This window comes from Macrobrachium nipponense, chromosome 22 (genome assembly GCF_015104395.2).
Source record: "Macrobrachium nipponense isolate FS-2020 chromosome 22, ASM1510439v2, whole genome shotgun sequence".
Lineage (NCBI taxonomy): Eukaryota > Metazoa > Arthropoda > Malacostraca > Decapoda > Palaemonidae > Macrobrachium > Macrobrachium nipponense.
Window position 1 is genome coordinate 8,845,431 of NC_087213.1, and position 9,079 is coordinate 8,854,509.

General features: G+C 38.0%; 1 long non-coding RNA gene across 1 annotated transcript; it reads right to left on the bottom strand.

Moving 5' to 3' along the window:
• Nucleotides 1-4,514: 4,514 nt before the first annotated feature.
• LOC135198346 (uncharacterized) lies at nucleotides 4,515-7,958 on the bottom strand. The gene is made up of 2 exons (XR_010310758.1): nucleotides 7,323-7,958; nucleotides 4,515-4,899 (listed from the first exon to the last, which is right to left on the bottom strand). It is a non-coding gene; the product is annotated as an uncharacterized LOC135198346 (long non-coding RNA).
• Nucleotides 7,959-9,079: the final 1,121 nt, after the last annotated feature.

Here is a 9,079-nt window from a genome sequence, read left to right on the forward strand (position 1 = left end):
GTACCTAGACGATTGGCTAATCTGGGAGATGGACAAAGGCAAATTGTATGAAAAGCCACGGACAAGGTCATGTCTTTCCTGGAATATTTAGGGTTCAAGATCAACAGGACCAAGTCCCGGTTGACTCCGGAGTCCAAGTTCCAGTGGCTAGGGATTCATTGGGACTTGGATTCTCACACTCTTTCCATTCCAGCAGGAAAGAGAAAGGAGATTGCCAAGGCAACAAGACAATTCTTAAAGTGCCAAAGAGACTTCGAGAAGGAATCAGGGAGGAGGAGGATCCTAGGCTCGCTCCAGTTTGCCTCAGTCACGGACGTTCTGTTGAAAGCCAAGCTCAAGGACATCAATCGAGTTTGGCGTTCGAAGGCAAATGCCAAGTGTCGGGACAAGTTCGCCCGGATACCTCTGATTCTCAGAAAACGCCTGCGCCCATGGACAAAGGGCGCCAACCTAGCCAAGGAGTTACCGTTGCAGTTTCCTCCCCCGTCCCTAGTGGGGTGCATACGGACGCATCGCTGACAGGCTGGGGAGGTTATTCACAGCACGAGAAGGTTCAGGGAACTTGGTCACCTCACTTCCAAACACTTCACATCAACATTCTAGAAGCTATGGCAGTGTTTCTGACTTTAAAAAAGCTCCGTCCTCCAAAGAAGACTCATATCAGGTTGGGTCCTCGACAGTGCAGTAGTAGTACACCTGTATAAACAGAGGTGGTTCAAAGTCAAGTCATGTGAACACGTGATGATAGCAATCTTTCTCTAGCAGCCAAGAACACCTGGCAATCTGTCGGCTACTCACCTGGCAGGAGTCCACAATGTAGTGGCAGACGCCCGTCTCGGTCCTGGTCCCTCTGGAATCAGAATGGTACTGGACCAAGAATCCTTCGAGAGGGTTTGCCAAAGAGTACCAGGTCTAGAAGTAGATCTGTTTGCCACAGAGGCAAACCACAAGCTGCCTTGTTATGTAGCCCCAATCTGGACCCTCTGGCATACGCTACGGACGCCCTGAGCATAGATTGGAACCAGTGGTCGAAAACTCTATTATTCCTCCAGTGAACCTTCTCCTGAAGGTGCTGCACAAGTTGAGATCCTTCGAAGGCCAGGTGGCTCTCATAGCCCTCACTTGGCCCAAGAGCAACTGGTTTCCCCTTCTCCTGGAACTAGGTCTTCGCCCTCACCCTCTCCCGGACTTGAGACTATCGCAACAAGTTCAAACGAGGACTGTGTTCGATTCCTCAGGTCTTCACAAAACCCTAACTTTATGGATTTCATGAAGTTTGCAGGTAAGAGAGTAGGCGACATTGATCCACAGAACATGTTGTTCTTGGAGTCAGACAAGAGAGAGTATGACTCAGCAGTTAAGAAATTGTCTTCGTTCCTCAGAGAATCAAATATCAAAGTAATGACATTGAACGTGGCCATAACCTTCTTCAGGTCTTTGTTTGAACAAGGCTTGGCAGCTGCAACAATTACAACCACTAAGTCAGCTCTGAAAAAGATTTTTCTTCTCGGGTTTGGTATCAATCTAACCGAGTCTTATTTCACCTCTATCCCAAGGGCATGTGCACGTCTACGGCCCGTTTCACAGACCGTCGTCAGTGTCATGGTTTCTTAATGATGTTTCTTAGGTTAGCCTCGGAAACAGACAACTTCAAATGTGATTACCAAACCATTTTGCGTAAACTCTGTTCTTATTGAGTCTAGCTTCAGGTGCCAGAATATCAGAGCTGTCATCTTTATCTAGAGATGAACGCATATTGAGTTCCTTTCCTCGGGGGACGTGTTGCTTTCGCCAAATAAGCAATTTCTAGCTAAGAATGAAGATCCCTTGATGAGGTGGTCTCCATGGAAGATTGTCCCGCTTCCGCAGGATCCATCGTTATGTCCTGTTAAAACTCTTAAGGACTATTTATCTAGGACGTCTACCTATTCCGAAGGCCCCCTTTTCATTAGAAAAGATGGTGGTACACTATCTCTAAAAGGCATAGGCAGCAGATTTTATATTTTATCAAGAAAGCCAGCCCCAGGGTCATTCCCCAAGGTGCATGACATTCGGGCAATAGCAACTTCTGTTAACTTCTCAAATATATGGACTTTGATGATCTGAAGAAGTATACTGGTTGGAAGTCACCCTTGGTTTTCAAAAAGCACTACCTTAAGTCTTTAGAGGATCTTAAATATCATGCAATAGCTGCAGGGAGGCCAGTGTCTCCCACTGCTACATCATTATAGTACCGTCCTTGTGTCATATGAATCTTTTCAATTATGCCCAGCTCATTAGCATTTTACCTACCTCAGCAAATGCCCTTAGCTATTAGAATAAGTGTATAATCGTTGTATAGTTTTACGTACATACAAATTATCTGTAATTATTTTATTATGTATGTGACTTGTTGCAAATGTTGCCACATGTTTTGGCTATATAGTATATTTTGTAAATAAATTGTATTTTTTCCAATTCTAAACTATTTTATTATTTCCTTGATTTCATTAATATGATTTTTCCTTCAGGATAGTATAGCTTGGTGTTTCTCTGGTACAATTTCACGGAGCGACACGGCTGAGCCCAGAAAAGGGATTTTGACGTAGGAAAAATCTATTTCTGGGCGAGGAAGCCGTGTCGCCCAGTGAAATCCCCCCCTTTTTTCCTTTTTTCCCCCCCCTTGCTGTGCACCAAGCTTCTTTGCTATCGATAAGTATGACGCCGCAGTCCCCTTCAACAGGGTAGCATGGGTGTGACCTATAGGTTCTGGCTCCCCGTTTTCAGGGTCTTTTGATGAGGAAAAGGCTAATTGGAGGGGTTACTGTGGTAGTGTTTAACACTCGCCCCAGTTCTATACCGACACCTTTTATTTAGGTGAGCGAGTCAGAGACTTCTGACATGTCCAATTTAGCAGTTCTCTGGTATCATAGCAATATTTTACTAGAAATAGTGCTAAAGAGGACACATTTCACTGGGCGACACGGCTTCCTCGCCCAGAAATAGATTTTTCCTACGTCAAAATCCCTTAATTGACGATGCAAGTGATATCGGTAAGTTGTAAGACATAATTTCAACACAATAAAAACTCTTGCTTAATTGATTTCTTCATGCGCTCCAGGTGAATACTTCATGGTGTGCTTATAATAATGTACACAGTGTTACCTTCAGTTCCAGCCTTTCATTTTGTAGTTCCTAAGAACATCAATTCTGTCCGCAAGCATGTTATAGTTATTTTAGCATCTGTGAAAATAATGTTATTACCATCTTTCATATATATTTTGCTTTGTCATTTTTGGAGTATATCTTGTGGATGATGATCATGTAGAAATAATTGTTTTAGGTGGTAGCATAAATAATAATTGTAGTTATGGATGAGACCATAGTCAAAAGATTTCCTGCATGCCCATGCTGTCTTCAATAGGTTCTGTTTCAGTAGAGATTTCTTACTGTAACAGTGCTAATTGCTACTAGAACTAATGTGTGATGCTGGCTTTCCAGACTAGTAACATTCATATTATGTTGAGGTACCCATGTATCACATTCTCAGTATCTTAGGTCATTCATTCCTAAAATCAATATTCTTCTTAGGAGTGTTATGATGATACTTGTAAGGTGAAAAGGCTGTAATGCTACACTAAGGTGTCTTGTTCCTTTGTCTTGATTTTTGAATTTCTTAGCTGAAATTGTTATATTTGATCAGCTTACTGATTGCCAAGACTAGCAGATTGATATGCTGTCGGGTTTAACTACGTATTTATATGCAAATATAATTGCGCTTGAGGTTACATAAGAAGGGTAAGAGGCATTGAAAATATTTTTACAACTAGATGTCTGTTTATGTAAATCATTTACATAAACAGGTGCCATCTGTCTGGTTTTGTAAATCATCTATTACTGGCTCAGGTGCCATCTGTCTGGTTTTCCTTAGAAGTGATATGATATAAAACCCTGCATTTAACTGGCATCACAAAAACGTCAAGAAACGGTACCTTACTTATTAAACCAGAGAATAATTCTGTTGTATAATACATGTTATATTCAAATTTCAATCTATTTAGTGAAAAAGTTCAACTAAAATTGTTATGTAAAAGTAATAGAGAGAGCTTGAAGGAAGTACATACCATGGTCTTATAATAGTTATGCAAACTGAGAGACGTGTGGAAAAGGAAGCTTAAGTGTATGACTGGATAAACTTTAAAGTAGGTAGTCCAACTCAGTACTATACCAGCCAATTTGTCCTTTGTCGTGTTTCAGTCTTATGACATTACTAGCATATACATCTCAGAATACATATATATATACAATCATAATTTTTAAATATGCACTCAAAATTTTAGATACAATATTTATTGCCAATACTCAGGGGATTTTAAAATTGGCAAAGTGATATTCAGTATTTGTTGAAATGTGTATATTGTGAGAGCAGATTCTTTTTGAATGACTAGAAAATGCAGTGCATTTATTTGAGTAAAAACCTTTTATGTTGCCATATTGCAGTGAATGGTAAAGAAAACTAAGGAAAAGAAAATGAGTAAATCCAGTATTAAAGTTTTATGCATTGCAAAGTTAGTTGTAAGAAAAAAATTTATAAAACAATTTTAATCATAGACAAGTTGTTTATGTGCAGATATCGTAGACCATATAATTTTCGTAAAATATCGTGTAATCAGTTCGGGGACACTAGCCTGGGAACCCACCAACTATGTGAACTGCTCCAGGGTTCTGTGCAACGTAAGTTCCACCAAAGCCACCGTAACCAAACCCATATGGCGAACCATGGATTGCAAGGGAACCAGGAGAACTAATGTATCCAGGCCTGTAATATCTAGTCCTCCTCCCAGGGTACCGGTAGGATGTCCAAGGAGCAGCAAGAGCCTGGACAATCATGAGAACAGCTAAGACGACCACCTTCAGGAGCTGTGAAATAACATCATCATTATTACTGTATTCATAATTATTATTAGCTACATTATAAATTTTTAAAAAATAATATAGCAAGTTAATTCATTAGGTGTACGTGAATTTGTAAAAATTCGCCAAGGCATTGGAACAAATGCAACTGGCAGAGAGAATCTAAAACTTAACTCGTACAACAATAGGTGCTAACAGGACAACCTTAATGATAGAATGCGAGTCTTGTGGAATAATATTACGCCATCAGAAAACAGTTTTACCGGTAACATACACTGGAAGTGAATAGATGACTGCTACAGAATCAACCTTAAAAGCTTTTAACTTCATTTCCTAATGAAGGACTCTGACTATGCACATTTATTTTTATCATCGCTTCAACTTCATTTCCTAATAAAGGACTCTGACTATGCACATCTGTTTTTAACATCGCTTTAACTTCATTTCATAATGAAGGACTCAGACTATGCACATTTATTTTTATCATCGCTTTAACTTCATTTCATAATGAAGGACTCAGACTATGCACATTTATTTTTAACACATCTCAAGCAAGTCATCATAGATTGAAAGTGGAGAATATCTCATTCGTACATTGTAAGAATGGAAGCGTGTAACTTTCCTGCCAGAAAACCATTTGGTTAAAGGATTATTTTTGTACATACCTAATCACTTCGTGTATGGCCAGTTCCCATTAGACCAATCAACCCTTTGAGGTTTTAAACTTAAATGTAACGATCCATTCACTATTAGAACTTTTCCTCCTTGGAATGTGAATAATATTAGTATATGTACCTGCTTTTCTTAATAATGAGAAATTATACTTGCATGTCAGAGCTGCTTTAGCAGCTTACATTGGAACAAGCATGATAAAAATTCCGAACTAAGCAGTCTACACAGTTGGGTCAAAATCTCACAGGTCTAAGTGTGGGATTTGTTGAATCATCTCTAGAAAAGGCAGCTCCATTTTCATTATCTGAATGACCTTAGTTTTCCTAGAAAGATTGTTCAATCTTAATAAATAATTAATGGAGATTAATAAGGTAACACATTCATTAAAGTTTGTCACTCTCTGATTTTAGAGGTGCACTAGCAACACTTGAATGATTTTCCAAAACATTTACCCTGTCCAACACGTCAGATTACGTTTACAACAAATGAGACTGGCACAGGTATATCATTATTTTGATTCCCTGCCAATGTAGTCATTAAGGGAAAGAATACAGCAAAGTCTGCAACAATTACGAATAAATGACTGTCGTATCACTTAAATACATAATTATGAATTATACCTGTTATACCCCTATAGTCAGTGAATTAAAAAAAATATTTAGCCGAATCCTCTACTGTGTGTAGAGGATTCAGTATGAATTACATTTTGTGGGAATGTCAAAAATTCACTTGGGAAATTTTTATAAATTAACATCTTCGGTCCATCTAGTTATAGGCCTTTTCCGAAGCTTTGAAATATTAATTTAACTAATTTACCTTATTTTTACGAACTTGTTTTAGGAGATCTAAATACATTATCATCTCATAATTATTATTGATGTTAATGCATGCACTACATGTTTTTGGGATATATACTACATAAAAATCGACTAGAAAATATAGATTTTTATCAAATGGGGATAATGCACCAAGACTCTACATAAACATATCGCCTGAATTTAATGAAGACCATACAAGAAAAAAAAAAAAAAAAAAAAAAACTAAAGACACTCCTACTCTGTACGATACTGACGGGAAAACACTAAATGATGATTATAAAATATAAGAAGCAACTTATTTTGAAAACGCACACAGGCCCGCCAGAGAGGGAATCGTCCACGTAGAAGACTACACATAAAACCAAAGGGAAACTAAATAATTTCCACATCCAATGAAAACTCAAAATAAGTCTAATCGCAAGAAAGTGATAGGCGTATATAATTTTATTTAGAGACCATGGAAGTTAGAGAAAATTAAGTAAATATTACAATTTTAACTAATAGTATTGCAAAGGCTGAAATGTAATTGTGACAAGAACGAAATTTCGTGAGTAAAAGCATGATTACTGGCTCTTCAACATGTTTAATCATGACGTTTCAACAACAGCACTATTGGCTCGTTTACAAATCGAATATGGCTCATAATGTCGCTGAAGCTGTATATTATTGATTAAATATTTAATATGAGTGATGTGTAATGAAGAAGTAGGGGCTAGAAGAAAAATAACCATTGCACGATAGACGGTGTAAAGAGTAACTGAAAATAGATCGCATCATTGTACTGTATATTAATCAACGAGAGCGAAATGTAAATAATATATTCCATTATATTTTAGTCCTCTAGAATCCCTGGACGAAAGACCTCCGACTCTCGATTCGATGTGAAGAGTAGGAAAGAACGAACACTTACATTCTTTTTGGAGTTGTGCTGTGTCTTACCTTCGTCATATTGAACGTGTTGCGATATACGTTCGTTCTCGGAGTACGCTGGAGTAAGGCTCCACCTGTTGGGCTTCCTGGCCGAGTGCGCAAGTCTCTCGCGCGGTCGCCATATTTAAAGCGGTGGGTTTGGGGCGAACAAGGCGGATCTTTGGTTTCGTGGCTATACAACCACTCCCTTCCCCACGTCCCCCGCCCCCTTCACCCACGAAGAGCTACGCTCAAGGTAAGTTTTGAGAAATTGTTCAGAGATTGAATCGGTAAAAGTAATAAAAGGGCTGAGGTGTTCTTGTAAGGGGTGAAGTTGGGTGTAGATTAGGCCTAGTTTGAAAGCCTTCCATATTTTAGCAATAGTTAACTAAGCGTCAGTATTTTGTGCCTAAAGTTTTGGATCTACAGATCTTATAAATTAAAAACAAGGAAATGCAATGCCATATGCACAGCCTTACCACACAGAAGGTAATCACATTGTAGCTATGTTAGCTTATGTTTAGTGTGATATCCGTTTCATTGACGCCAGTGCTTTTGACATTTCACATTACTGATTATTATTAAAAAGTGACAATTTTTTTTTTTATTGTACAATCAGTACATGGAGTTGATTTCAGTCAATGGCTTGTGTGCAAAGCACGTGGCTACTGGAACAGGCAAAATATGGAACCGTAACTTAAGTAGGCTACTCTTGGTATAAGCAAAAGTAGTGCCAAATGGCCACCAATATGTCAAAAGTCCCAAAGATAAGCTGCATAGATATGCATATACATACATGTGTATGTGTGTGCGTGTGTAATTATGCATAGCATATAAGCTAGGCTTCATAATTATCAATTTTGTGATAGGTGATGAGGTAATGGTAGGTTGGTCAGCCTTATCGTTTTAATACTTGTCTCCTCTTTTATATTTAGTATATCTTGATTGTTAGATATCATCGTTAGGTATTTGCATAGCACAGAGCGAATATATATATATATATATATATATATATATATATATATATATATATATATATATATATATATATATTTATTATGACCTTATGGCTTGTGATAAATTCTCACTGGTGAGAGACCAAGGTTCGACTCCTGGCAAAACCAAGGTATCTTATACCCACCTTGGGCAAAACGAGCAATGTAGGGAGTTAGGTTTGAACTCATTGCTTCTTTGTCAACTAAAACATTGAAATTTGTAGTTAAACATCTGAGGTGGTTTGCGATTACAGTAAAAATAGAATAAACATGGGTCCAACAGCCTCATCCCAGGATAACACGTTTTGGAGTCATTCCATTGTATTTGGGGTGAGGTTGCCAGGAACATAGTTTGAATCATTGTCTAACAAAGGTACTGAAGGACTTAACATAACACATTCCGAACTTGGGTCAGATGTTCAATCACTGGTCAGTTATTTAAGATTATATATAGTTTGTGTAGAACAGGTTGTAGCAATGTCAATATGGCCAAAGTTTATTCAATATTAAGAAACCCTTAGTGATATCTCTTAAGCGTGTTTCTTAACTAAAATTATGAGGTTAAAAATGCAGTTTAAGAGGGATAATATTAATAATACGTATAAGGGAACAAAAAATTTATGAGTTATAATTAATGTGTTTGGAAAGTTAACCGCCGAATCGAATTATAGTGAGAACGGAGGAAATCCAGAACTTAAAGGGCGAAAATAGTAAAGATAAGCACATCGTCGAGTGTGTAAATATGATTTGATTCGTTCCTAAATGAGTTTAGGCCTCCAAAGCCTCGTTATT